This window comes from Coturnix japonica, chromosome 10, assembly GCF_054131305.1.
Source record: "Coturnix japonica strain WE chromosome 10, WE-NBRP24, whole genome shotgun sequence".
Lineage (NCBI taxonomy): Eukaryota > Metazoa > Chordata > Aves > Galliformes > Phasianidae > Coturnix > Coturnix japonica.
Genome location: NC_140672.1, coordinates 27,612,567 through 27,637,910, shown reverse-complemented (window position 1 = coordinate 27,637,910; position 25,344 = coordinate 27,612,567). Strand labels below are relative to the sequence as shown.

Genomic DNA, 25,344 nt, shown 5'->3' with positions numbered 1-25,344 from the left:
TGAGTGCGCAGCTGCAGCTGCACGGTCCTCTGCCCCTCTCACTGCTCTGATCGCTCAGCAGTGCAGCTGCCAGGCCTGGGGTTAATGAGGACTCTCAGTGAAATCATCTTCTCTGTTAGGCTGCTGTTATTTGGATGGTTTGGGTTCGTAAAGCCCAGGATCGTTATGTTTCCCTCCTCTCTCTGATACCATTGACCTAGTTTTTGAAGCTGGTAACTCTGAGCAGCCATCTGTAACCCAGCTGATACCAAGTAATGAAAATAACAGAGAGGTAACAGCCCGCTGGGTGGATTGCAGCTTTATGGGGAGCATTTGCTGTTTGTATTTCCACTGCTCCCCCTCTGAGTTTTGCTTTCTGACCTGTGGTGTGAGGCAGAAGGGGGGTCCAGGAGCAGCATGGGCTTACAGCAGCACTGCTGCTTTGGTGGTGTTAGTACTGCATGGTTTGTGCTAAAAGAGAACAACAGAGCATGAGGTGCTGGTCAGGTGAGCTGGCAGCAGCCACCTTTGTTGGCTGTTGCTGTTTTGTGCATTTTAACCAGAAATACAGCTCAGTGTCCTCAGGAGCTGTGTGCACGCACGGATTAATCCATGGCAAATTGTTGGGCTGTGCTTCCACCCCTGGGGTAAACGGTTCCAGGTATACTGAATACCTCTCCAGGTAAAAGCAAACTGTGGCCTGCATTTTGCAGCCAATGGGATGGAAAAGAAGGCATTAGCAATATCAGTGGTGGCATACCACCTAGCTTCTTTTGACTCCAATTCATACTGGAGTTCTAGCATGTCTGGTACAGCAGCACTTAATGGAGGTGTAACTTCATTCAGGCCACGGTAATCTACCGTCAGCCTCCATTCCCCACTGGTTTTACGCACTGGCCATATGGGGCTGTTAAAAGGCGAGTGCATTTTGCTAATCACTCCCTGATTTTCTAATTGGCGAATTAGCTTGTGAATGGGGAGCAATGAGTCCCTATTGGTGCGGTACTGCCGTCTGTGAACCACTTTGGTGGCAATTGGTACCTCTTGGTCTTTTACCTGGAGCAACCCCACAGCAGAAGGATCTGACAGACCAGGTAAAGCTGACAGCTGCTTAACACCGTTTGTGTTAACAGCAGCTATCCCAAAGGCCCATCGATACCCCTTGGGATCCTTGAAATATCCCATCCTAAGGTAATCGATTCCCAGTATACATGGAGCCTCTGGACCAGTCACAATAGGGTGTCTCTGCCAGTTTTTACCAGTGAGGCTTATTTCGGCCTCCAACATAGTCAATTCTTGGGAACCCCCAGTCACTCCATGGATATATATTGGTTGTGTCCCTTGGTGACTTGAGGGCATTAGGGTGCATTGTGCACCAGTGTCCACCAAGGCTTTATATTTCTGTGGTTGAGATGTGCCAGGCCACTTAATCCACACAGTCCAGTATACTCTATTGTCCCTTTCCCCCCCCTGGCTGGGGGCAGGGCCCCTCTATTGTTTACCTCGTTGACTTGCAGCAACTGGAACTCTCCCCTTCTTGGAAGAGTTCACCTTGGTAGTTGTTTCACCTTGTAATTCTTTCACTCGTGCCTGAAGTGCAGAGCTGGATGAATTACACCACTTCTTCATGTCCTCCCCATGACTACAGAGGAAAAGCAACAAGGCAAGACGTGTAGTCTCATCGTTGATTCGAGGTGACTTATCATTGTCATTTGCTTGAATACGAGGACGTCTCTTTTTAATGGTTGAGATTTTCGATGATACAGGTCGAGAGGAACTCATGTTGTTTAGCTTCCTCAATAGGCGATTGTGGAAATCCTGGTTTCCATCATCTTGTACCACCGTGGATTCATCTACATCAGGCACATTAGCCAATTTGTCAATAATATCATTTTGTGTTCCCTCCACTTCGTTTAACCTTTCCACAATTTTGACAATGGCTGAAGTATACAGATTAACTTCTGTGGCGCTTATAAATAATTCAAGTTCCTGAAGTCTGCCAATTAGTTCATTCACAAAGGGTTTCCTGTCCCCTTTGCCATATACTAATGCAAGTGCACTGGCAGGCTTTTCTGGAGCTGCTTTTGTAAAGTCACGCCACATTTGTCGTGGAACGCGGACTGCTTCAGGATCATGTAATTGGTCTGGATCATTACGATTGAACTCGCGACTGTATAGCATTTCCACCAGAGCATTTTCTCTCAAAAATTGGATACCTTTCTCAATATCAGTCCATTTCTTTCTCTCAGGCTCCAAGTCCCGTTTAAAGGGGAATCTATCTCTTACCGCTATCAACATCCGCTTCCAGAGGGTGTAGGACCGATTTTGGCATGTGCCAATACCTCTGTCCACACGTGAGTCCCTGGAAATGCTACCCAGTTGGCGAGCTTCACTGCCATCGAGCCACGCACTGTTGGCGCCATTGTCCCAGCAGCGAAGTAACCAAGTGACCATATTTTCTTTTGGCTGACGTGTGTAATCCTTTCTTAGATCTCGAATTTCACTCAGTTTAAAAGATCGATCAATAATGGTCGTAATACTTTGCTCACCTTTTGCTCTATCAAGAGTCCCAGGTGTTGATGGTGGCAACTGTGTTGATGAGGCTGCCCCATCTATAAGTTTGGACTTGAGAAATTCTCGTAAAGAAAAAGTAGCTTTTGGCTCCTCTTCTGACTCTGACCCTGACCCTGATGCTTGTGTTATTTCCTCCAGGTAACCCTCCTTCTTTTTCCTCTCTCCTAACTTTCTCTGCTCCTCTAACTTCTTCTGCTCCTCTATCATCTTCTGCTCCTCTATCATCTTCTGCTCCTCTATCATCTTCTTATACCCCTCTAACATCCTCTGCTCCTCCAACTTCTTCTGGTCTTCTGACTCCCCCTGCTCTCCCGAGTCACCTGAGTCTCCTGAGTCCTGCTCTCCTAACTCCCTCCGCTCTTCTAACTCCTTCTGCATTTTCTCTAACTGAGTTGAAACTTGTTTTGTCTTTCACCCTCTTACAGGGGCAACCAACATTGTATCTGGTGTCCCCGATGGTTGGTCCAATTGGACTACATGTGCCCCCGGTGGCTGGTCAGATTGGACTACATGCGCCCCCAGTGGCTGGCCCAATTGGACTACATGTGCCCCTGGTAGTTGGTTAAATACATTCAACTCACCCTGGAGGGCACATAGCTGGTCTCGGAAAGCGTTCCGCTCAAACTGGACGACACCAAGCTCAGTCTGGAGGCTGTTGTAGTTGGACTGGAGAGTGTTGTACCCGAACCAGAGGACGTTATGCTCGGCCTGGAGGGCAGTGTGCTCAGTCTGGAGAGTGTTGAGCTCGGTCCGGAGGGCATTGTGCTCAGTCTGAAGAGCGTTATGCTCGGACTGGAGGGCATTATGCTTGGACTGAAGAGTGTTGTGCTCGGTTTGGAGGGTGTCACAATTGGGTTGAAGGGCATCGTGCTTAGGCTGGAGGGTGCCGCACTCAGACTGGAGGGCGTCATACTTGGACTGGAGAGTATTGTACCCGGACCGGAGAGCGTTGTGCTCAATCTGGAGAGTATTGTGCTCGGTCCGGAGGGCATTGTGCTCAGTCTGAAGAGCGTTATGCTCAGACCGGAGGGCATTATGGACAGACTGAAGAGTGTTGTGCTCGGACCGGAGGGCATCGCAGTTGGGTTGGAAGGCATCGTGCTTGGCCTGGAGGGTGCCACACTCAGACTGGAGGGCGTCATACTTGGACTGGAGAGTATTGTGCTCGGTCTGGAGGGCATTGTGCTCGGTCAGGAGGGCATCGCGCTCAGTCTGGAGAGTGTTGTACTCGGACCGGAGGGCGCTGTGCTCGGACTGGAGAGTGTCGTGCTCGGACCGGAGGGCGCTGTGCTAGGACCGGAGAGTGTTGAGTTGGGATTGCAGGGAGCTTTTCTCATCCCAAAGTTTTTCTGCGTCAGCTCTAAGATTCTCTTTCTCGTACCAGATTGAGTCTCGTTGGTACAGGAGATCTTTTCTCGCAGCTTCAAAAGCTTTTACTCTCTCTACCTTCTCAGTCCAAAGTTTTTCTGCCTCAGCTCTAAGACTCTCCTTCTCGGCCCTGAGACTCTCTCTCTCAGCTTCAAAAACTTCCCTCTCAGGAATGGTATTGAATAAGGCCCGATAAGCATTAGCTAGGCCCAAAATCATTTGTGCCTCCTGAGATCTGCCTGAGCCACAACATTCCTGCCTCAAATATGCAATCAAACTCTCAGGATTCTTCAAGTGTTCAGGGGTGAAGCTCCATAACACTGAAGATGTCTGTCCTTTGAGAATCTCTTCAAAGCCTCTCCACACTCCCTGCCACTCAGTATTCTCTGGTTCTAGGGAAGACTTCCTCCGGATGTTATAAATCCAGATACTGAGTGAGATTATTATAATAATCAACAGTAAGATCAGGGAGATTAAGAGTGTGGCCCACTGATCATTCAAAAACTGCATAAAGGATTCATAGAAAGAAAGAGGAGCACGCTTAAAAATCACCATTTCTGTATAATTAGTTGCATTAGTTGCTCCCTCTGGAGCTGTACGCAGATACGAAGTGAGCATTGCTAACCATGCTTTCAATCCATTATACAATTGTATAGCTCCATAAGAAAAAGTGGCTAGCTTAAACATGACCCAATATGTTCGGAGCGTCTCAAAAAAGGAACCAATGGCACACAGTCCCTGGTAAAAAAATTTAGTAGAGAAAACATTTTTTTTTCCTTTTTTTTTCTTCAATAGAGAGGAAAAAAAGTAAAAGAAAACAAAGCTCAGCAGTGTTTATAAAATATACAGGAGTATTGGCAGTCCGCCTGGACTTTCAAGGTCAAGCTCGCAGGTGCAGAATCGTAAACCTGAGATAGCTCCTTAACAGGGAAAAAAACTCGTAGCTCTGTTAAAAGCTAAAAGAGCAACAGAAGAAAACACAGAAAAACAGCAACTCAATTTGCCCGCATTCAAAAGGGGAGAGAGCGTCAAGGATGGGGAAGCGTCAACAGCTGTGCCGTTATCAATACCAACACCCCGTTCTCTCATGAAATTCTTTCATTCCTACGAGCCAACTTGTAATGTTTTGCATGCCATCTGACACTCCAGTTCTTCAGGCATTGTTGCCTGTAGGTAATATGAGAAGTAGTGGTTGTTGGTTGTTGAATTGTTTCATTTTTTAATGAATTCTGATGGCAAACAAGCAGCGTTCCCTTTGATGAGACTGTACACCAGGCTGTGACAGCTTGTGTTGTGATGTGAGGTGGAATTAGATGGAAGAACATTAGCAGGGGGAAGATTGAGTGAGGGACTGAGTGAGTGTTGGAGCTCAGTATGCTTCATAGGGAGCATGGGAATGATGGTGGAGTTCTTTATTCCGTAGTGAGGCTGGAGAACTTTCTGTTCACCAGCTGTGCAGTAAACCAAGGGTACGTACTACCGTGTTTAAGAACCAGCTGTGTTGTCTTAGGAACGTGGTGTGAATAGGCACGGAAAGATTTTTGTCTGGTTTTGTCTTCTGTAGAGACATTTCAAATGCCTGCAAAGAAGGAAGTGTATAGGTCCCTACTTAAGAGCGGTTGTACAGGGATGGGCTGCGGATCTGGAGTGGTAGAACCGAATGGTCCACTCGTAATGGGAAGAAGCGTGTTGTTATCCCCTGTGCTGGGTAGCCCAGCTGCGGTCCCAGCGCTCCAGCTGTGACCTCCTCAGGGCTGAGCAGAGGGCGGGATAACCGCCCTTCACCCACGGGTGGCACCTGGCCTCACGCAGCTCAGGACAGCGTTCGGCAAGGCAGCCCGCGTGGGTTCCTTGCAGGTTCAGCCTGGTGTCCAGCAGGACTGGTGGTTCTGCTCCAGCTGGCTGACCCCAGCTGTAGCACAGCCTGTGGATGTTGGTCCCCAGGAGCAGAGGTTTGCCATTGCCCTCTCTGAAGCCTGTGGGGTTCGTGTCTGGAATGCAATAGTGGCAGCAGTTGCACGGCAGTAGGAAAAAGGGGAGAGAGCGTCAAGGATGGGGAAGCGTCAACAGCTGTGCCGATATCAATACCAGCACTCAATACCACCACTTTGTTTTTCAATTGTTTTCAATGTTAATTTATTGTTTGCAGTCTTTCTGTTTTCTATTTGAGGTTGAATTGGACGGTGATGACAAGGGTCCATTGGGGCCAGTGTGTGTCCCAGGTGCTGCCTGGCCCCCGCCTCCTCAGCTGCCCCATGGGCTCTTCTATTGCTGCCGGCGGGGTGGCCTCTTCTTTGATGGTGCTGAGGCCTTAAGAAGGGTTTTTAGCAAGACTAAAAGGTAAAAGCAAGACTAAAAGGGAAAAGCAAGACTAAAAGGGAAAAGCAGCAGTGAAAGGGAAAAGCAAGACTAAAAGGGAAAAGCAGCAAGGAAAGTGAAAAGCAGCAGTGAAAGGGAAAAGCAAGAATAAAAGGGAAAAGCAAGACTAAAAGGGAAAAGCAGCAGGGAAAGGGAAAAGCAAGACTAATAGGGAAAAGCAAAACTAAAAGGGAAAAGCAAGACTAAAAGGGAAAAGTAAGACTAAAAGGGAAAAGCAGCAGTGAAATGGAAAAGCAAGACTAAAAGGGAAAAGCAAGACTAAAATGGAAAAGCAAGACTAAAAGGGAAAAGTAAGACTAAAAGGGAAAAGCAGCAGTGAAAGGGAATAGCAAGACTAAAAGGGAAAAGCAAGACTAAAAAGGAAAAGCAAGACTAAAAGGGAAAAGCAGCAGTGAAAGGGAAAAGACTAAAAGGGAAAAGCAACAGTGAAAGGGAAAAGCAAGACTAAAAGGGAAAAGCAGCAGTGAAAGGGAAAAGACTAAAAGGGAAAAGCAGCAGTGAAAGGGAAATGCAAGACTAATAGGTGTCACGGGTTACTTAGATCTACCTATGCCCGTGACACGGGAAGCCACCCCGTGGGCCCCCCCCGGGGCCCGGTAAGTAGGGGGAAAAGGCGAGTGGGATAAAACAGCAACAATCTAAGGAGGAAAAACTTATTTTACTAAATAAGATATCGAAATACAAGATAACACAATATAATATAACTGAGGCTAACAAATCGAACGAAACAGAGAGAGTCCCCGAAAACCGAGAGGCCTACTATGAACTCTAGGCGACACGGCTGGAACGCATCCCACTCTCTGAGAAGTTCAAGAGAAGAAGGAGGGCACTCCAGCCTGGAAACTAGATTATATAGAGTCCTGGTCCCGTAACTTATTGTTACTCCTGTTGCTCTCTGGGATATGTAGTCTTCTTCTGTGGACTGCACATTCAAGAGAAGTATCCATAATTGACATTATGTTATGATGTGGAATACTGATAGCAAAATTAAAAAATTACAATACCATGACAGGGAAAAGCAGCAGTGAAAGGGAAAAGCAAGACTAAAAGGGAAAAGCAGCAGTGAAAGGGAAAAGCAAGACAAAACGGGAAAAGCAGGACTAAAAGGGAAAAGCAAGAATAAAAGGGAAAAGCAGCAGTGAAAGGGAAAAGCAAGACTAAAAGTGAAAACAAGCAGTGAAAGGGAAAAGCAAGCCTAAAAGGGAAAAGCAAGACTAAAAGGGAAAAGCTGCAGTTTAAGGGAAAAGCAAGACTAAAAGGGAAAAGCAAGACTAAAAGGGAAAAGCAGCAGTGAAAGGGAGAAGCAGCAGTGAAACGGAAAGCAGCAGTGAAAAGGAAAAGCAGCAGTGAAAGGGAAAAACAAGACTATAAAAGAAAAGCATCAGTGAAAGGGAAAAACAGCAGGGAAAGGGAAAAGGAAGACTAAAAGGGAAAAGCAGCAGTGAAAGAAAAAATCAGCAGTGACAGGGAAAAGGAAGACTAAAAGGGAAAAGCAAGACTAAAAGGGAAAAGCAAGACTAAAAGGGAAAAGCAAGACGAAAAGGGAAAAGCAAGACAAAAAGGGAAAAGCAGCAGTGAAAGGGAAAAGCAAGACTAAAAGGGAAAAGCAGCAGTGAATGGGAAAAGCAGCAGAGAAAGGGAAATGCAGCAGTGAAAGGGAAAAGCAAGACTAAAAGGGAAAAGCAGCAGTGAAAGGTAAAAGCAAGACTAAAAGGGAAAAGCAGCAGTGAAAGGGAAAAGCAAGACTAAAATGGAAAAGCAGCAGTGAAAGGGAAAAGCAGCAGTGAAAGGGAAAAGCAAGAACAAAAGGGAAAAGCAAGACTAAAAGGGAAAAGAAAGACAAAAGAGGACAAGCAAGATTAAAAGGGAAAAGCAGTGAAAGGGAAAAGCAGCAGTGAAATGGAAAAGCAGCAGTGAAAGGGAAAAGCAGCAGTGAAAGGGAAAAGTAGCAGTAAAAGGGAAAAGGAGGAGTAAAAGGGAAAAGCAGCAGTGAAAGGGAAAAGCAGCAGTGAAAGGGAAAAGCAAGAATAAAATGGAAAAGCAGCAGTGAAAGGGAAAAGCAAGAATAAAAGGGAAAAGCAAGACTAAAAGGGAAAAGCAGCAGTGAAAGGGAAAAGCAGCAGTGAAAGGGAAAAGCAAGACTAAGAGGGAAAACCAAGAATAAAAGGGAAAAGCAAATATAAAAGGGAAAAGCAAGACTAAAAGGTAAAAGCAAGACTAAAAGGGAAAAGCAAGACTAAAAGGGAAAAGCAGCACTGAAAGGGAAAAGCAAGACTAAAAGGGAAAAGCAGCAGTGAAAGGGAAAAGCAAGACTAAAAGAGAAAAGCAAGACTAAAAGGGAAAAGCAAGACTAAAAGGGAAAAACAAGACAAAAAGGGAAAAGCAAGACTAAAAGGGAAAAGGAAGAATAAAACAGAAAAGGAAGACTAAAAGGGAAAAGCAGCAGTGAAAGGGAAAAGCAGCAGTGAAAGGGAAAAGCAGCAGTGAAAGTGGAAAGCAAGACTAAAAGGGAAAAGAAAGACTAAAAGAGAAAAGCAAGAATAAAAGGGAAAAGCAAGACTAAAAGGTAAAAGCAAGACTAAGAGGGAAAAGCAGCAGTGAAAGGGAAAAGCAGCAGAGAAAGGGAAAAGCAAGACTAAAAGGGAAAAGCAAGACAAAAAAGGACAAGCAAGATTAAAAGGGAAAAGCAGCAGTGAAAGGGAAAAGCAGCAGTGAAAGGGAAAAGCAGCAGTGAAAGGGAAAAGCAGCAGTGAAAGGGAAAAGCAGCAGTGAAAGGGAAAAGGAAGACTAAAAGGGAAATCAGCAGTGAAAGGGAAAAGCAGCAATGAAAGGGAAAAGTAGCAGTGAAAGGGAAAAGGAAGACTAAAAGCGAAAAGCAGCAGTGAAAGGGAAAAGCAAGAGTAAGAGGGAAAAGCAAGAATAAAAGGGAAAAGCAAATATAAAAGGGAAAAGGAAGACTAAAAGGGAAAAGCAAGACTAAAAGGGATAAGCACGACTAAAAGGGAAAAGCAAGACTAAAAGGGAAAAGCAGCACTGAAAGGGAAAAGAAAGACTAAAAGGGAAATCCAAGACTAAAAGGGAAAAGCAGCAGTGAAAGGGAAAAGCAGCAGTGAAATTGAAAAGCAGCAGAGAAAGAGAAAAGCAGCAGTGAAAGGGATGAGCAGCAGTGAAAGGGAAAAGCAGCAGTGAAAGGGAAAAGCAAGACTAAAAGGGAAAAGCAGCAGGGAAAGTGAAAAGCAGCAGTGAAAGGGAAAAGCAAGAATAAAAGGGAAAAGCAAGACTAAAAGGGAAAAGCAGCAGGGAAAGGGAAAAGCAAGACTAATAGGGAAAAGCAAAACTAAAAGGGAAAAGCAAGACTAAAAGGGAAAAGTGAGACTAAAAGGGAAAAGCAGCAGTGAAATGGAAAAGCAAGACTAAAACGGAAAAGCAAGACTAAAATGGAAAAGCAAGACTAAAAGGGAAAAGTAAGACTAAAAGGGAAAAGCAGCAGTGAAAGGGAATAGCAAGACTAAACGGGAAAAGCAGCAGTGAAAGGGAAAAGCAAGACTAAAAGGGAAAAGCAGCAGTGAAAGGGAAAAGACTAAAAGGGAAAAGCAGCAGTGAAAGGGAAAAGCAAGACTAAAAGGGAAAAGCAGCAGTGAAAGGGAAAAGCAGCAGTGAAAGGGAAAAGCAGCAGTGAAAGGGAAAAGGAAGACTAAAAGGGAAATCAGCAGTGAAAGGGAAAAGCAGCAGTGAAAGGGAAAAGTAGCAGTGAAAGGGAAAAGGAAGACTAAAAGGGAAAAGCAGCAGTGAAAGGGAAAAGCAGCAGTGAAAGGGAAAAGCAGCAGTGAAAGGGAAAAGCAAGAATAAAATGGAAAAGCAGCAGTGAAAGGGAACAGCAAGACTAAAAGGGAAAAGCAAAACTAAAAGGGAAAAGCAAGACTAAAAGGGAAAAGCAGCATTGAAAGCGAAAAGCAGCAGTGAAAGGGAAAAGCAAGACTAAGAGGGAAAAGCAAGAATAAAAGGGAAAAGCAAATATAAAAGGGAAAAGGAAGACTAAAAGGGAAAAGCAAGACTAAAAGGGAAAAGCAAGACTAAAAGGGAAAAGCAAGACTAAAAGGGAAAAGCAGCACTGAAAGGGAAAAGCAAGACTAAAAGGGAAAAGCAAGACTGAAAGTGAAAAGCAGACCTCAAAGGGAAAAGCAAGACTAAAAGGGATAAGCAAGACTAAAAGGGAAAAGATAGACTAAAAGGGAAAAGCAAGACAAAAAGGGAAAAGCAGCAGTGAAAGGGAAAAGCAAGACTAAAAGGGAAAAGCAGCAGTGAAAGGGAAATGTAGCAGTGAAATGGAAAAGCAAGACTAAAAGGGAAAAGCAGCAGTGAAAGGGAAAAGCAGCAGAGAAAGGGAAAAGCAAGACTAAAAGGGAAAAGCAGAAGTGAATGGGAAAAGCAGCAGAGAAAGGGAAACTTAGCAGTGAATGGGAAAAGCAAGACTAAAAGGGAAAAGCAAGACTAAAAGGGAAAAGCAAGACTAAAAGGGAAAAGCAAGACTAAAAGTGAAAAGCAGCAGTGAAAGGTAAAAGCAAGACTAATAGGGAAAAGCAGCAGTGAAAGGGAAAAGCAAGACTAAAATGGAAAAGCAGCAGTGAAAGGGAAAAGTAGCAGTGAAAGGGGAAGTCAGTAGTGAAAGGGAAAAGGAAGACTAAAAGGGAAAAGCAGCATAGAAAGGTGAAAGCAGCAGTGAAAGGGAAAATCAAGAATAAAAGGGAAAAGCAAGACTAAAAAGGAAAAGCAAGACTAAAAGAGAAAAGGAAGACTAAAAAGGAAAAGCAGCAGTGAAAGGGAAAAGCAGCAGTGAAAGGGAAAAGCAGCAGTGAAAGGGAAAAGGAAGACGAAAAGGGAAAAGTAGCAGGGAAATGGAAAAGCAGCAGTGAAATGGAAAAGCAGCAGTGAAAGAGAAATGCAGCAGCGAAAGTGAGAAGTAGCAGTGAAAGGGAAAAGCAGCAGTGAAAGGGAAAAGCAGCAGTGAAAGGGAAAAGGTAGACTAAATGGGAAAAGCAGCAGTGAAATTGAAAAGTAACACTAAAAGGGAAATGAAAGACAAAAAGGGAAAAGCAGCAGTGAAAGGGAAAAGGAGCAGTGAAAGGGAAAAGCAAGACTAAAAGGGAAAAGCAGCAGTGAAAGGTAAAAGCACCAGTGAAAGAGAAATGCAGCATTGAAAGGGAAAAGCAGCCGTGAAAGGGAAAAGCAGCAGTGAAAGGGAAAAGCAGCACGGAAAGGGAAAAGCAGCACGGAAAGCGAAAAGCAGCAGTGAAAGGGAAAAGCAAGACTAAAAGGGAAAAGCAAGACTAAAAGGGAAAAGCAATACTAAAGGGGAAAAGCAAGACTAAATGGGAAAAGCAAGAATAAAAAGGAAAAGCAGCAGTGAAAGGGAAAAGCAGCAGTGAAAGGGAAATGCAGCAATGAAAGGGAAGAGTAGCAGTGAAAGGGAAGAGCAGCAGTGGAAGGGAAGAGCTGCTGTGAAAGAAAAATGCAGCAGAGAAAGGGAAAAGCAGCAGTGAAAGGGAAAAACAAGACTAAAAGGGAAAAACAGCAGTGAAACGGAAAAGCAAGACTAAAATGTTAAAGCAGCAGTGAAAGGGAAAAGCAAGACTAAAAGGGAAAAGCAGCAGTGAAAGGGGAAAGCAGCAGTGAAAGGGAAAAGCAGCAGTGAAAGGGAAAAGCAGCAGTGAAAGGGAAAAGCAGCAGTGAAAGGGAAAAAAAAGACTAACAGGGAAAAGCAGCAGTAAAAGGGAAAAGCAGAAGTGAAAGGGAAAAGAAGCAGTGAAAGGGAAAAGCAGAGTGAACGGGAAAAGCAAGACTAAAAGGGAAAAGCAGCAGTGAAAGGGAAAAACAGCAGTGAATGGGAAAAGCAGCAGTGAATGGGAAAAGCAGAGAGAAAGGGAAAAGCAGCAAAAAAAGGGAAAAGCAGCAGAGAAAGGGAAAAGCAGCAGAAAAAAGGGAAGTGCAGCAGTGAAAGGGAAGAGCAGCAGTGAAAGGGAAAAGCAGCAGTGAAAGGGAAAAACAAGACTAACAGGGAAAAGCAGCAGTGAAAGGGAAAAGCAGCAGTGAAAGGGAAAAGCAGCAGTGAAAGGGAATAGCAGCAGTGAAAGGGAAGAGCAGCAGTGCAAGGGAAGAGCAGCAGTGAATGGGAAAAGAAGCAGTGAAAAGGAAAAGCAGGACTAAAAGGGAAAAGAAAGACTAAAAGGGAAAAGCAAGACTAAAAGGGAAAAGCACGAGTGAAAGGGAAAAGCAAGAATAAAAGGGAAAAGCAGCAGAGAAAGGGAAAAGAAGTAGTGAAAGGGAAAAACAAGACTGAAAGAGAAAAGCAAGACTAAAATAGAAAAGCAAGACTGAAAAAGAAAAGCAAGACTAAAAGGGAAAATCAGCAGTGAAAGGGAAAAGCAGCAGTGAAAATGGAAAAGCAGCAGTGAAAGGGAAAAGCAGCAGTGAAAGGGAAGAGCAGAAGTGAAAGTGAAGAGCAGCAGTGAAAGGGAAAAGCAGCAGTGAAAGGGAAAAGCAGCAGGGGAAGGGAAAAGCAGCAGGGGAAGGGAAAAGCAGCAGTGAAAGGAAAAGGAAGAATAAAAAGGAAAAGCAGCAGTGAAAGGGAAAAGCAGCAGTGAATGGGAAAAGCAGCAGTGAAAGGGAAAAACAAAACTAACAGGGAAAAGCAGCAGTGAAAGGGAAAAGCAGAAGTGAAAGGGAAAAGAAGCAGTGAAAGGGAAAAGCAGAGTGAACGGGAAAAGCAAGACTAAAAGTGAAAAGCAGCAATGAAAGGGAAAAGCAGTAGTGAATGGGAAAAGTAGCAGTGAAAGGGAAAAGCAGCAGTGAAAGGGAAAAGCAGCAGTGAAAGGGAAAAGCAGCAGTGAAAGGGAAGAGCAGCTGTGAAAGGAAAAAGCAGCAGTGAAAGGGAAAAGCAGCACTAAAAGGAAAAAGCAGCAGTGAAAGGGAAATGCAGCAATGAAAGGGAAGAGTAGCAGTGAAAGGGAAGAGCAGCAGTGAAAGTGAAGAGCAGCAGTGAAAGGGAAGAGCAGCAGTGAAAGGGAAGAGTAGCAGTGAAAGGGAAGAGCAGCAGTGAAAGGGAAGAGCAGCAGTGAAAGGGAAGAGTAGCAGTGAAAGGGAAGAGCAGCAGTGAAAGGGAAAAACAAGACTATAAAAGAAAAGCATCAGTGAAAGGGAAAAACAGCAGGGAAAGGGAAAAGGAAGACTAAAAGGGAAAAGCAGCAGTGAAAGAAAAAATCAGCAGTGACAGGGAAAAGGAAGACTAAAAGGGAAAAGCAAGACTAAAAGGGAAAAGCAAGAATAAAAGGGAAAAGCAAGACGAAAAGGGAAAAGCAAGACAAAAAGGGAAAAGCAGCAGTGAAAGGGAAAAGCAAGACTAAAAGGGAAAAGCAGCAGTGAATGGGAAAAGCAGCAGAGAAAGGGAAATGCAGCAGTGAAAGGGAAAAGCAAGACTAAAAGGGAAAAGCAGCAGTGAAAGGTAAAAGCAAGACTAAAAGGGAAAAGCAGCAGTGAAAGGGAAAAGCAAGACTAAAATGGAAAAGCAGCAGTGAAAGGGAAAAGCAGCAGTGAAAGGGAAAAGCAAGAACAAAAGGGAAAAGCAAGACTAAAAGGGAAAAGAAAGACAAAAGAGGACAAGCAAGATTAAAAGGGAAAAGCAGTGAAAGGGAAAAGCAGCAGTGAAATGGAAAAGCAGCAGTGAAAGGGAAAAGCAAGACAAAAAGGGAAAAGCAGGACTAAAAGCGAAATGCAGCAGTGAAAGGGAAGAGCAGCAGTGAAAGGGAAAAGCAGCAGTGAAAGGGAAAAGTAGCAGAAAAAGGGAAAAGGAGGAGTAAAAGGGAAAAGCAGCAGTGAAAGGGAAAAGCAGCAGTGAAAGGGAAAAGCAAGAATAAAATGGAAAAGCAGCAGTGAAAGGGAAAAGCAAGAATAAAAGGGAAAAGCAAGACTAAAAGGGAAAAGCAGCAGTGAAAGGGAAAAGCAGCAGTGAAAGGGAAAAGCAAGACTAAGAGGGAAAACCAAGAATAAAAGGGAAAAGCAAATATAAAAGGGAAAAGCAAGACTAAAAGGTAAAAGCAAGACTAAAAGGGAAAAGCAAGACTAAAAGGGAAAAGCAGCACTGAAAGGGAAAAGCAAGACTAAAAGGGAAAAGCAGCAGTGAAAGGGAAAAGCAAGACTAAAAGGGAAAAGCAAGACTAAAAGGGAAAAGCAAGACTAAAAGGGAAAAACAAGACTAAAAGGGAAAAGCAAGACTAAAAGGGAAAAGGAAGAATAAAACAGAAAAGGAAGACTAAAAGGGAAAAGCAGCAGTGAAAGGGAAAAGCAGCAGTGAAAGGGAAAAGCAGCAGTGAAAGTGGAAAGCAAGACTAAAAGGGAAAAGAAAGACTAAAAGGGAAAAGCAAGAATAAAAGGGAAAAGCAAGACTAAAAGGTAAAAGCAAGACTAAGAGGGAAAAGCAGCAGTGAAAGGGAAAAGCAGCAGAGAAAGGGAAAAGCAAGACTAAAAGGGAAAAGCAAGACAAAAAAGGACAAGCAAGATTAAAAGGGAAAAGCAGCAGTGAAAGGGAAAAGCAGCAGTGAAAGGGAAAAGCAGCAGTGAAAGGGAAAAGCAGCAGTGAAAGGGAAAAGCAGCAGTGAAAGGGAAAAGGAAGACTAAAAGGGAAATCAGCAGTGAAAGGGAAAAGCAGCAGTGAAAGGGAAAAGTAGCAGTGAAAGGGAAAAGGAAGACTAAAAGCGAAAAGCAGCAGTGAAAGGGAAAAGCAAGAGTAAGAGGGAAAAGCAAGAATAAAAGGGAAAAGCAAATATAAAAGGGAAAAGGAAGACTAAAAGGGAAAAGCAAGACTAAAAGGGATAAGCACGACTAAAAGGGAAAAGCAAGACTAAAAGGGAAAAGCAGCACTGAAAGGGAAAAGAAAGACTAAAAGGGAAATTCAAGACTAAAAGGGAAAAGCAGCAGTGAAAGGGAAAAGCAGCAGTGAAATTGAAAAGCAGCAGAGAAAGAGAAAAGCAGCAGTGAAAGGGAAGAGCAGCAGTGAAAGGGAAAAGCAGCAGTGAAAGGGAAAAGCAAGACTAAAAGGGAAAAGCAGCAGGGAAAGTGAAAAGCAGCAGTGAAAGGGAAAAGCAAGAATAAAAGGGAAAAGCAAGACTAAAAGGGAAAAGCAGCAGGGAAAGGGAAAAGCAAGACTAATAGGGAAAAGCAAAACTAAAAGGGAAAAGCAAGACTAAAAGGGAAAAGTGAGACTAAAAGGGAAAAGCAGCAGTGAAATGGAAAAGCAAGACTAAAACGGAAAAGCAAGACTAAAATGGAAAAGCAAGACTAAAAGGGAAAAGTAAGACTAAAAGGGAAAAGCAGCAGTGAAAGGGAATAGCAAGACTAAACGGGAAAAGCAGCAGTGAAAGGGAAAAGCAAGACTAAAAGGGAAAAGCAGCAGTGAAAGGGAAAAGATTAAAAGGGAAAAGCAGCAGTGAAAGGGAAAAGCAAGACTAAAAGGGAAAAGCAGCAGTGAAAGGGAAAAGCAGCAGTGAAAGGGAAAAGCAGCAGTGAAAGGGAAAAGGAAGACTAAAAGGGAAATCAGCAGTGAAAGGGAAAAGCAGCAGTGAAAGGGAAAAGTAGCAGTGAAAGGGAAAAGGAAGACTAAAAGGGAAAAGCAGCAGTGAAAGGGAAAAGCAGCAGTGAAAGGGAAAAGCAGCAGTGAAAGGGAAAAGCAAGAATAAAATGGAAAAGCAGCAGTGAAAGGGAACAGCAAGACTAAAAGGGAAAAGCAAAACTAAAAGGGAAAAGCAAGACTAAAAGGGAAAAGCAGCATTGAAAGCGAAAAGCAGCAGTGAAAGGGAAAAGCAAGACTAAGAGGGAAAAGCAAGAATAAAAGGGAAAAGCAAATATAAAAGGGAAAAGGAAGACTAAAAGGGAAAAGCAAGACTAAAAGGGAAAAGCAAGACTAAAAGGGAAAAGCAAGACTAAAAGGGAAAAGCAGCACTGAAAGGGAAAAGCAAGACTAAAAGGGAAAAGCAAGACTGAAAGTGAAAAGCAGACCTCAAAGGGAAAAGCAAGACTAAAAGGGATAAGCAAGACTAAAAGGGAAAAGATAGACTAAAAGGGAAAAGCAAGACAAAAAGGGAAAAGCAGCAGTGAAAGGGAAAAGCAAGACTAAAAGGGAAAAGCAGCAGTGAAAGGGAAATGTAGCAGTGAAAGGGAAAAGCAAGACTAAAAGGGAAAAGCAGCAGTGAAAGGGAAAAGCAGCAGAGAAAGGGAATAGCAGCAGTGAAAGGGAAGAGCAGCAGTGCAAGGGAAGAGCAGCAGTGAATGGGAAAAGAAGCAGTGAAAAGGAAAAGCAGGACTAAAAGGGAAAAGAAAGACTAAAAGGGAAAAGCAAGACTAAAAGGGAAAAGCACGAGTGAAAGGGAAAAGCAAGAATAAAAGGGAAAAGCAGCAGAGAAAGGGAAAAGAAGTAGTGAAAGGGAAAAACAAGACTGAAAGAGAAAAGCAAGACTAAAATAGAAAAGCAGGACTGAAAAAGAAAAGCAAGACTAAAAGGGAAAATCAGCAGTGAAAGGGAAAAGCAGCAGTGAAAATGGAAAAGCAGCAGTGAAAGGGAAAAGCAGCAGTGAAAGGGAAGAGCAGAAGTGAAAGTGAAGAGCAGCAGTGAAAGGGAAAAGCAGCAGTGAAAGGGAAAAGCAGCAGGGGAAGGGAAAAGCAGCAGGGGAAGGGAAAAGCAGCAGTGAAAGGAAAAGGAAGAATAAAAAGGAAAAGCAGCAGTGAAAGGGAAAAGCAGCAGTGAATGGGAAAAGCAGCAGTGAAAGGGAAAAACAAAACTAACAGGGAAAAGCAGCAGTGAAAGGGAAAAGCAGAAGTGAAAGGGAAAAGAAGCAGTGAAAGGGAAAAGCAGAGTGAACGGGAAAAGCAAGACTAAAAGTGAAAAGCAGCAATGAAAGGGAAAAGCAGTAGTGAATGGGAAAAGTAGCAGTGAAAGGGAAAAGCAGCAGTGAAAGCGAAAAGCAGCAGTGAAAGGGAAAAGCAGCAGTGAAAGGGAAGAGCAGCTGTGAAAGGAAAAAGCAGCAGTGAAAGGGAAAAGCAGCACTAAAAGGAAAAAGCAGCAGTGAAAGGGAAATGCAGCAATGAAAGGGAAGAGTAGCAGTGAAAGGGAAGAGCAGCAGTGAAAGTGAAGAGCAGCAGTGAAAGGGAAGAGCAGCAGTGAAAGGGAAGAGTAGCAGTGAAAGGGAAGAGCAGCAGTGAAAGGGAAGAGCAGCAATGAAAGGGAAGAGTAGCAGTGAAAGGGAAGAGCAGCAGTGAAACGGAAGAGTAGCAGTGAAAGGGAAAAGGAAGACTAAAAGGGAAAAGCAGCAGTGAAAGGGAAAAGCAGCAGTGAAAGGGAAAAGCAGCAGTGAAAGGGAAAAGCAAGAATAAAATGGAAAAGCAGCAGTGAAAGGGAAAAGCAAGACTAAAAGGGAAAAGCAAGACTAAAAGGGAAAAGCAGCATTGAAAGCGAAAAGCAGCAGTGAAAGGGAAAAGCAAGACTAAGAGGGAAAAGCAAGAATAAAAGGGAAAAGCAAATATAAAAGGGAAAAGGAAGACTAAAAGGGAAAAGCAAGACTAAAAGGGAAAAGCAAGACTAAAAGGGAAAAGCAAGACTAAAAGGGAAAAGCAGCACTGAAAGGGAAAAGCAAGACTAAAAGGGAAAAGCAAGACTAAAAGGGAAAAGCAGCACTGAAAGGAAAAAGCAAGACTAAAAGGGAAAAGCAAGACTGAAAGTGAAAAGCAGAACTCAAAGAAAAAAGCAAGACTAAAAGGGATAAGCAAGACTAAAAGGGAAAATATAGACTAAAAAGGGAAAACAAGACTAAAAGGGAAAAGCAAGACGAAAAGGGAAAAGCAAGACTAAAAGGGAAAAGCAGCAGTGAAAGGGAAAAGCAAGACTAAAAGGGAAAAGCAGCAGTGAAAGGGAAATGTAGCAGTGAAAGGGAAAAGCAAGACTAAAAGGGAAAAGCAGCAGTGAAAGGGAAAAGCAGCAGAGAAAAAGAAAAGCAAGACTAAAAGGGAAAAGCAGCAGTAAATGGGAAAAGCAGCAGAGAAAGGGAAATGTAGCAGTGAATGGGAAAAGCAAGACTAAAAGGGAAAAGCAAGACTAAAAGGGAAAAACACGACTAAAAAGGAAAAGCAAGACTAAAAGGGAAAAGCAAGACTAAAAGGGAAAAGCAGCAGTGAAAGGGAAAAGCAAGACTAAAAGGGAAAAGCAGCAGTGAAAGTGAAATGTAGCAGTGAAAGGGAAAAGCAAGACTAAAAGGGAAAAGCAGCAGTGAAAGGGAAAAGCAGCAGAGAAAGGGAAAAGCAAGACTAAAAGGGAAAAGCAGCAGTGAATGGGAAAAGCAGCAGAGAAAGGGGAACGTAGCAGTGAATGGGAAAAGCAAGACTAAAAGGGAAAAGCAAGACTAAAAGGGAAAAGCACGACTAAAAAGGAAAAGCAAGACTAAAAGGGAAAAGCAAGACTAAAAGGGAAAAGCAGCAGTGAAAGGTAAAAGCAAGACTAAAAGGGAAAAGAAGCAGTGAAAGGGAAACATAGCAGTGAAAGGTAAAAGCAAGACTAAAAGGGAAAAGCAAGAATAAAAGGGAAAAGCAAGACTAAAAGGAAAAGCAAGACTAAAAGGGAAAAGCAAGACTAAAAGGGAAAAGCAGCAGTGAAAGGTAAAAGCAAGACTAAAAGGGAAAAGCAGCAGTGAATGGGAAAAGCAAGACTAAAATGGAAAAGCAGCAGTGAAAGGGGAAGTCAGCAGTGAAAGGGAAAAGGAAGACTAAAAGGGAAAAGCAGCAGTGAAAGGGGAAAGCAGCAGTGAAAGGGAAAATCAAGAATAAAAGGGAAAAGCAAGACTAAAAGGGAAAAGCAAGACTAAAAGGGAAAAGTAGCAGGGAAATGGAAAAGCAGCAGTGAAATGGAAAAGCAGCAGTGAAAGAGAAATGCAGCAGTGAAAGTGAGAAGCAGCAGTGAAAGGGAAAAGCAGCAGTGAAAGGGAAAAGCAGCAGTGAAAGGGAAAAGGAAGACTAAATGTGAAAAGCAGCAGTGAAATTGAAAAGCAACACTAAAAGGGAAATGAAAGACTAAAAAGGAAAAGCAGCAGTGAAATGGAAAAGGAGCAGTGAAAGGGAAAAGCAAGACTAAAAGGGAAAAGCTGCAGTGAAAGGTAAAAGCACCAGTGAAAGAGAAATGCAGCAGTGAAAAGGAAAAGCAGCCGTGAAAGGGAAAAGCAGCAGTGAAAGGGAAAAGCAGCAGTGAAAGGGAAAAGCAGCATGAAAGGGAAAAGCAGCAGTGAAAGGGAAAAGCAAGACTAAAAGGGAAAAGCAAGACTAAAAGGGAAAAGCAAGACTAAAGGGGAAAAGCAAGACTAAATGGGAAAAGCAAGAATAAAAAGGAAAAGCAGCAATGAAAGGGAAAAGCAGCAGTGAAAGGGAAATGCAGCAATGAAAGGGAAGAGTAGCAGTGAAAGGGAAGAGCAGCAGTGAAAGGGAAGAGCTGCTGTGAAAGGGAAATGCAGCAGAGAAAGGGAAAAGCAGCAGTGAAAGGGAAAAGCAAGACTAAAAGGGAAAAACAGCAGTGAAACGGAAAAGCAAGACTAAAATGTTAAAGCAGCACTGAAAGGGAAAAGCAAGACTAAAAGGGAAAAGCAGCAGTGAAAGGGGAAAGCAGCAGTGAAAGTGAAAAGAAGCAGTGAAAGGGAAAAGCAGCAGTGAAAGTGAAAAGCAGCAGTGAAAGGGAAGAGCAGCAGTGAAAAGGAAAAGCTGGACTAAAAGTGAAAAGCAAGACTAAAATGTAAAAGCAGCAGTGAAAGAGAAAGGCAAGACTAAAAGGGAAAAGCAAGACTGAAAGTGAAAAGCAAAACTAAAAGGGAAAAGCAAGACTAAAAGGGAAAATCAGCAGTGAAAGGGGAAAGCAGCAGTGAAAAGGGAAAAGCAGCAGTGAAAGGGAAAAGCAGCAGTGAAAGGGAAAAGCAGCAGTGAAAGGGAAGAGCAGCAGTGAAAAGGAAAAGCTGGACTAAAAGTGAAAAGCAAGACTAAAATGGAAAAGCAGCAGTGAAAGATAAAGGCAAGACTAAAAGGGAAAAGCAAGACTGAAAGTGAAAAGCAAAACTAAAAGGGAAAAGCAAGACTAAAAGGGAAAATCAGCAGTGAAAGGGGAAAGCAGCAGTGAAAAGGGAAAAGCAGCAGTGAAAGGGAAAAGCAGCAGTGAAAGGGAAAAGCAGCAGTGAAAGGGAAAATCAGCAGGGGAAGGGAAAAGCAGCAGGGAAAGGGAAAAGCAAGAATAAAAAGGAAAAGCAGCAGTGAAAGGGAAGAGCTGCTGTGAAAGGGAAATGCAGCAGAGAAAGGGAAAAGCAGCAGTGAAAGGGAAAAGCAAGACTAAAAGGGAAAAACAGCAGTGAAAAGGAAAAGCAAGACTAAAATGTTAAAGCAGCAGTGAAAGGGAAAAGCAAGACTAAAAGGGAAAAGCAGCAGTGAAAGGGAACAGCAGCAGTGAAAGGGAAAAGCAGCAGTGAAAGGGTAAAGCAGCAGTGAAAGGGAAGAGCAGCACTGAATGGGAAAAGCAACAGTGAATGGGAACAGCAGGACTAAAAAGGAAAAGCACGAGTGAAAGGGAAAAGCAGCAGTGAAAGGGAAAAGCAGCAGTGAAAGGGTAAAGCAGCAGTGAAAGGGAAGAGCAGCAGTGAATGGGAAAAGCAACAGTGAATGGGAACAGCAGGACTAAAAAGGAAAAGCACGAGTGAAAGGGAAAAGCACGAGTGAAAGGGAAAAACAAGACTAAAAAAGAAAATCAAGACTAAAAGGGAAAAGCAGCAGAGAAAGGGAAAAGCAGGACTAAAAGGGAATATCAGCAGTGAAAGGGAAAGGCAGCAGTGAATGGGAAAAGCAGCAGTGAATGGGAAAAGCAGCAGTGAATGGGAAAACCAGTAGAGAAAGGGAAAAGCAGCAGAGAAAGGGAAAAGCAGCAGTGAAAGGGAAAAGCAAGACTAAAAGGGAAAAGCAAGACTAAAAGGGAAAAGAAAGACTAAAAGGGAAAAGCAAGACTAAAAGGGAAAAGCACTAGTGAAAGGGAAAAGCTAGAATAAAAGGGAAAAGCAGCAGAGAAAGGGAAAAGCAAGAATAAAAGGGAAAAGCAAGACTAAAAGGGAACAGCAGCAGTGAATGGGAAAAGCAGCAGTGAATGGGAAAAGCAGCAGAGAATGGGAAAAGCAGCAGAGAAAGGGAAGTGCATCAGTGAAAGGGAAGTGCAGCAGTGAAAGGGAAGAGCAGCAGTGAAAGGGAAAAGCAGCAGTGAAAGGGAAGAGCAGCAGTGAAAGGGAAAAGCAGCAGTGAATGGGAAAACAGCAGAGAATGGGAAAAGCAGCAGAGAAAGGGAAGTGCAGCAGTGAAAGGGAAAAGCAGCAGTGAAAGGGAAAAGCAAGAATAAAAAGGAAAAGCAGCAGTGAAAGGGAAAAGCAGCAGTGAAAGGAAAAAGCAGCCGTGAAAGGGAAAAGCAGCAGTGAAAGGGAAAAGCAGCAGTGAAAGGGAGAAGCAGCAGTGAAAGGGAAAAGCAGAAGTGAAAAGGAAAAGAAGAGTGAACGGGAAAATCAAGACTAAAAGGGAAAAGCAGCAGTGAAAGGGAAAAGCAGCAGTGAATGGGAAAAGTAGCAGTGAAAGGGAAAAGCAGCAGTGAAAGGGAAAAAAACGAGTGAAAGGGAAAAGCAAGACTAAAAGGGAAAAGAAAGACTAAAAGGGAAAAGCAGCAGTGAAAGGAAAAAGCAGCAGTGAAAGGGAAAAGCAGCACTAAAAAAAAAAAGGAGCAGTGAAAGGGAAATGCAGCATTTAAAGGGAAGAGCAGCAGTGAAAGGGAAGAGCAGCAGTGAAAGGGAAGAGCAGCAGTGAAAGGGAAGACCAGCAGTGAAAGGGAAGACCAGCAGTGAAAGGGAAAAGCAGGACTAAAAGGGAAAAGCAGCAGTGAATGGGAAAAGCGGCAGTGAATGGGAAAACCAGCAGAGAAAGGGAAAAGCAGCAAAGAAAGAAAAAAGCAGCAGAGAAAGGGAAAAGGAGCAGAGAAAGGGAAGTGCAGAAGTGAAAGAGAAAAGCAAGACTAAAAGGGAAAAGCAAGACTGAAAAAGAAAAGCAAGACTAAAAGGGAAAATCAGCAGTGAAAGGGAAGAGCAGCAGTGAAAGGGAAGAGCAGCAGTGAATGGGAAAAGCAGCAGTGAAAGGGAAAAGCAGGACTAAAAGGGAAAAGAAAGACTAAAAGGGAAAAGCAAGACTAAAAGGGAAAAGCAAGACTAAAAGGGAAAAGCACTAGTGAAAGGGAAAAGCAAGAATAAAAGGGAAAAGCAGCAGAGAAAGGGAAAAGCAGTAGTGAAAGGGAAAAGCAAGACTAAAATGGAACAGCAGCAGCGAATGGGAAAAGCAGCAGTGAATGGGAAAAGCAGCAGAGAATGGGAAAAGCAGCAGAGAAAGGGAAGTGCATCAGTGAAAGGGAAGTGCAGCAGTGAAAGGGAAGAGCAGCAGTGAAAGGGAAGACCAGCAGTGAAAGGGAAAAGCAGGACTAAAATGGAAAAGCAGCAGTGAATGGGAAAAGCGGCGGTGAATGGGAAAACCAGCAGAGAAAGGGAAAAGCAGCAGAGAAAGAAAAAAGCAGCAGAGAAAGAGAAAAGCAGCAGAGAAAGGGAAGAGCAGAAGTGAAAGGGAAAAGCAAGACTAAAAGGGAAAAGCAAGACTGAAAAAGAAAAGCAAGAGTAAAAGGGAAAATCAGCAGTGAAAGGGAAAAGCAGCAGTGAAAGAGAAGAGCAGCAGTGAAAGGGAAGAGCAGCAGTGAATGGGAAAAGCAGCAGTGAAAGGGAAAAGCAGGACTAAAAGGGAAAAGAAAGACTAAAAGGGAAAAGCAAGACTAAAAGGGAAAAGCACTAGTGAAAGGGAAAAGCACTAGTGAAAGGGAAAAGCAGCAGAGAAAGGGAAAAGCAGTAGTGAAAGGGAAAAGCAAGACTAAAAGGGAACAGCAGTGAATGGGAAAAGCGGCAGTGAATGGGAAAACAGCAGAGAATGGGAAAAGCAGCAGAGAAAGGGAAGTGCAGCAGTGAAAGGGAAAAGCAGCAGTGAAAGGGAAAAGCAAGAACAAAAAGGCAAAGCAGCAGTGAAAGGGAAAAGCAGCAGTGAAAGGAAAAAGCAGCCGTGAAAGGGAAAAGCAGCAGTGAAAGGGAGAAGCAGCAGTGAAAGGAAAAAGCAGAAGTGAAAAGGAAAAGAAGAGTGAACGGGAAAAGCAAGACTAAAAGGGAAAAGCAGCAGTGAAAGGGAAAAGCAGCAGTGAATGGGAGAAGTAGCAGTGAAAGGGAAAAGCAGCAGTGAAAGGGAAAAAAACGAGTGAAAGGGAAAAGCAAGACTAAAAGGGAAAAGAAAGACTAAAAGGGAAAAGCAGCAGTGAAAGGAAAAAGCAGCAGTGAAAGGGAAAAGCAGCACTAAAAAAAAAAAGGAGCAGTGAAAGGGAAATGCAGCATTTAAAGGGAAGAGCAGCAGTGAAAGGGAAGAGCAGGAGTGAAAGGGAAGACCAGCAGTGAAAGGGAAGACCAGCAGTGAAAGGGAAAAGCAGGACTAAAAGGGAAAAGCAGCAGTGAATGGGAAAAGCGGCAGTGAATGGGAAAACCAGCAGAGAAAGGGAAAAGCAGCAGAGAAAGAAAAAAGCAGCAGAGAAAGGGAAAAGCAGCAGAGAAAGGGAAGAGCAGAAGTGAAAGGGAAAAGCAAGACTAAAAGGGAAAAGCAAGACTGAAAAATAAAAGCAAGAATAAAAGGGAAAATCAGCAGTGAAAGGGAAAAGCAGCAGTGAAAGGGAAGAGCAGCAGTGAAAGGGAAGAGCAGCAGTGAATGGGAAAAGCAGCAGTGAAAGGAAAAAGCAGGACTAAAAGGGAAAAGAAAGACTAAAAGGGAAATGCAAGACTAAAAGGGAAAAGCACTAGTGAAAGGGAAAAGCAAGAATAAAAGGGAAAAGCAGCAGAGAAAGGGAAAAGCAGTAGTGAAAGGGAAAAGCAAGACTGAAAAAGAAAAGCAAGAGTAAAAGGGAAAATCAGCAGTGAAAGGGAAAAGCAGCAGTGAAAGAGAAGAGCAGCAGTGAAAGGGAAGAGCAGCAGTGAATGGGAAAAGCAGCAGTGAAAGGGAAAAGCAGGACTAAAAGGGAAAAGAAAGACTAAAAGGGAAAAGCAAGACTAAAAGGGAAAAGCACTAGTGAAAGGGAAAAGCACTAGTGAAAGGGAAAAGCAGCAGAGAAAGGGAAAAGCAGTAGTGAAAGGGAAAAGCAAGACTAAAAGGGAACAGCAGTGAATGGGAAAAGCGGCAGTGAATGGGAAAACAGCAGAGAATGGGAAAAGCAGCAGAGAAAGGGAAGTGCAGCAGTGAAAGGGAAAAGCAGCAGTGAAAGGGAAAAGCAAGAACAAAAAGGCAAAGCAGCAGTGAAAGGGAAAAGCAGCAGTGAAAGGAAAAAGCAGCCGTGAAAGGGAAAAGCAGCAGTGAAAGGGAGAAGCAGCAGTGAAAGGAAAAAGCAGAAGTGAAAAGGAAAAGAAGAGTGAACGGGAAAAGCAAGACTAAAAGGGAAAAGCAGCAGTGAAAGGGAAAAGCAGCAGTGAATGGGAGAAGTAGCAGTGAAAGGGAAAAGCAGCAGTGAAAGGGAAAAAAACGAGTGAAAGGGAAAAGCAAGACTAAAAGGGAAAAGAAAGACTAAAAGGGAAAAGCAGCAGTGAAAGGAAAAAGCAGCAGTGAAAGGGAAAAGCAGCACTAAAAAAAAAAAGGAGCAGTGAAAGGGAAATGCAGCATTTAAAGGGAAGAGCAGCAGTGAAAGGGAAGAGCAGGAGTGAAAGGGAAGACCAGCAGTGAAAGGGAAGACCAGCAGTGAAAGGGAAAAGCAGGACTAAAAGGGAAAAGCAGCAGTGAATGGGAAAAGCGGCAGTGAATGGGAAAACCAGCAGAGAAAGGGAAAAGCAGCAGAGAAAGAAAAAAGCAGCAGAGAAAGGGAAAAGCAGCAGAGAAAGGGAAGAGCAGAAGTGA

General features: G+C 43.5%; 1 long non-coding RNA gene across 2 annotated transcripts in view; it reads right to left on the bottom strand.

Moving 5' to 3' along the window:
* Positions 1-6,089: 6,089 nt before the first annotated feature.
* The window catches only part of LOC146759564 (uncharacterized), a 108,313-nt gene continuing 89,058 nt past the window's right edge, over positions 6,090-25,344 (bottom strand). Inside the window, exon 5 of one of the 2 annotated variants that reach the window (XR_014932479.1) lies at positions 6,090-7,222. This is a non-coding gene — a long non-coding RNA (uncharacterized LOC146759564). The remainder of the gene's footprint in view (positions 7,223-25,344) is intronic. The other variant, XR_014932478.1, reaches the window with a different exon arrangement.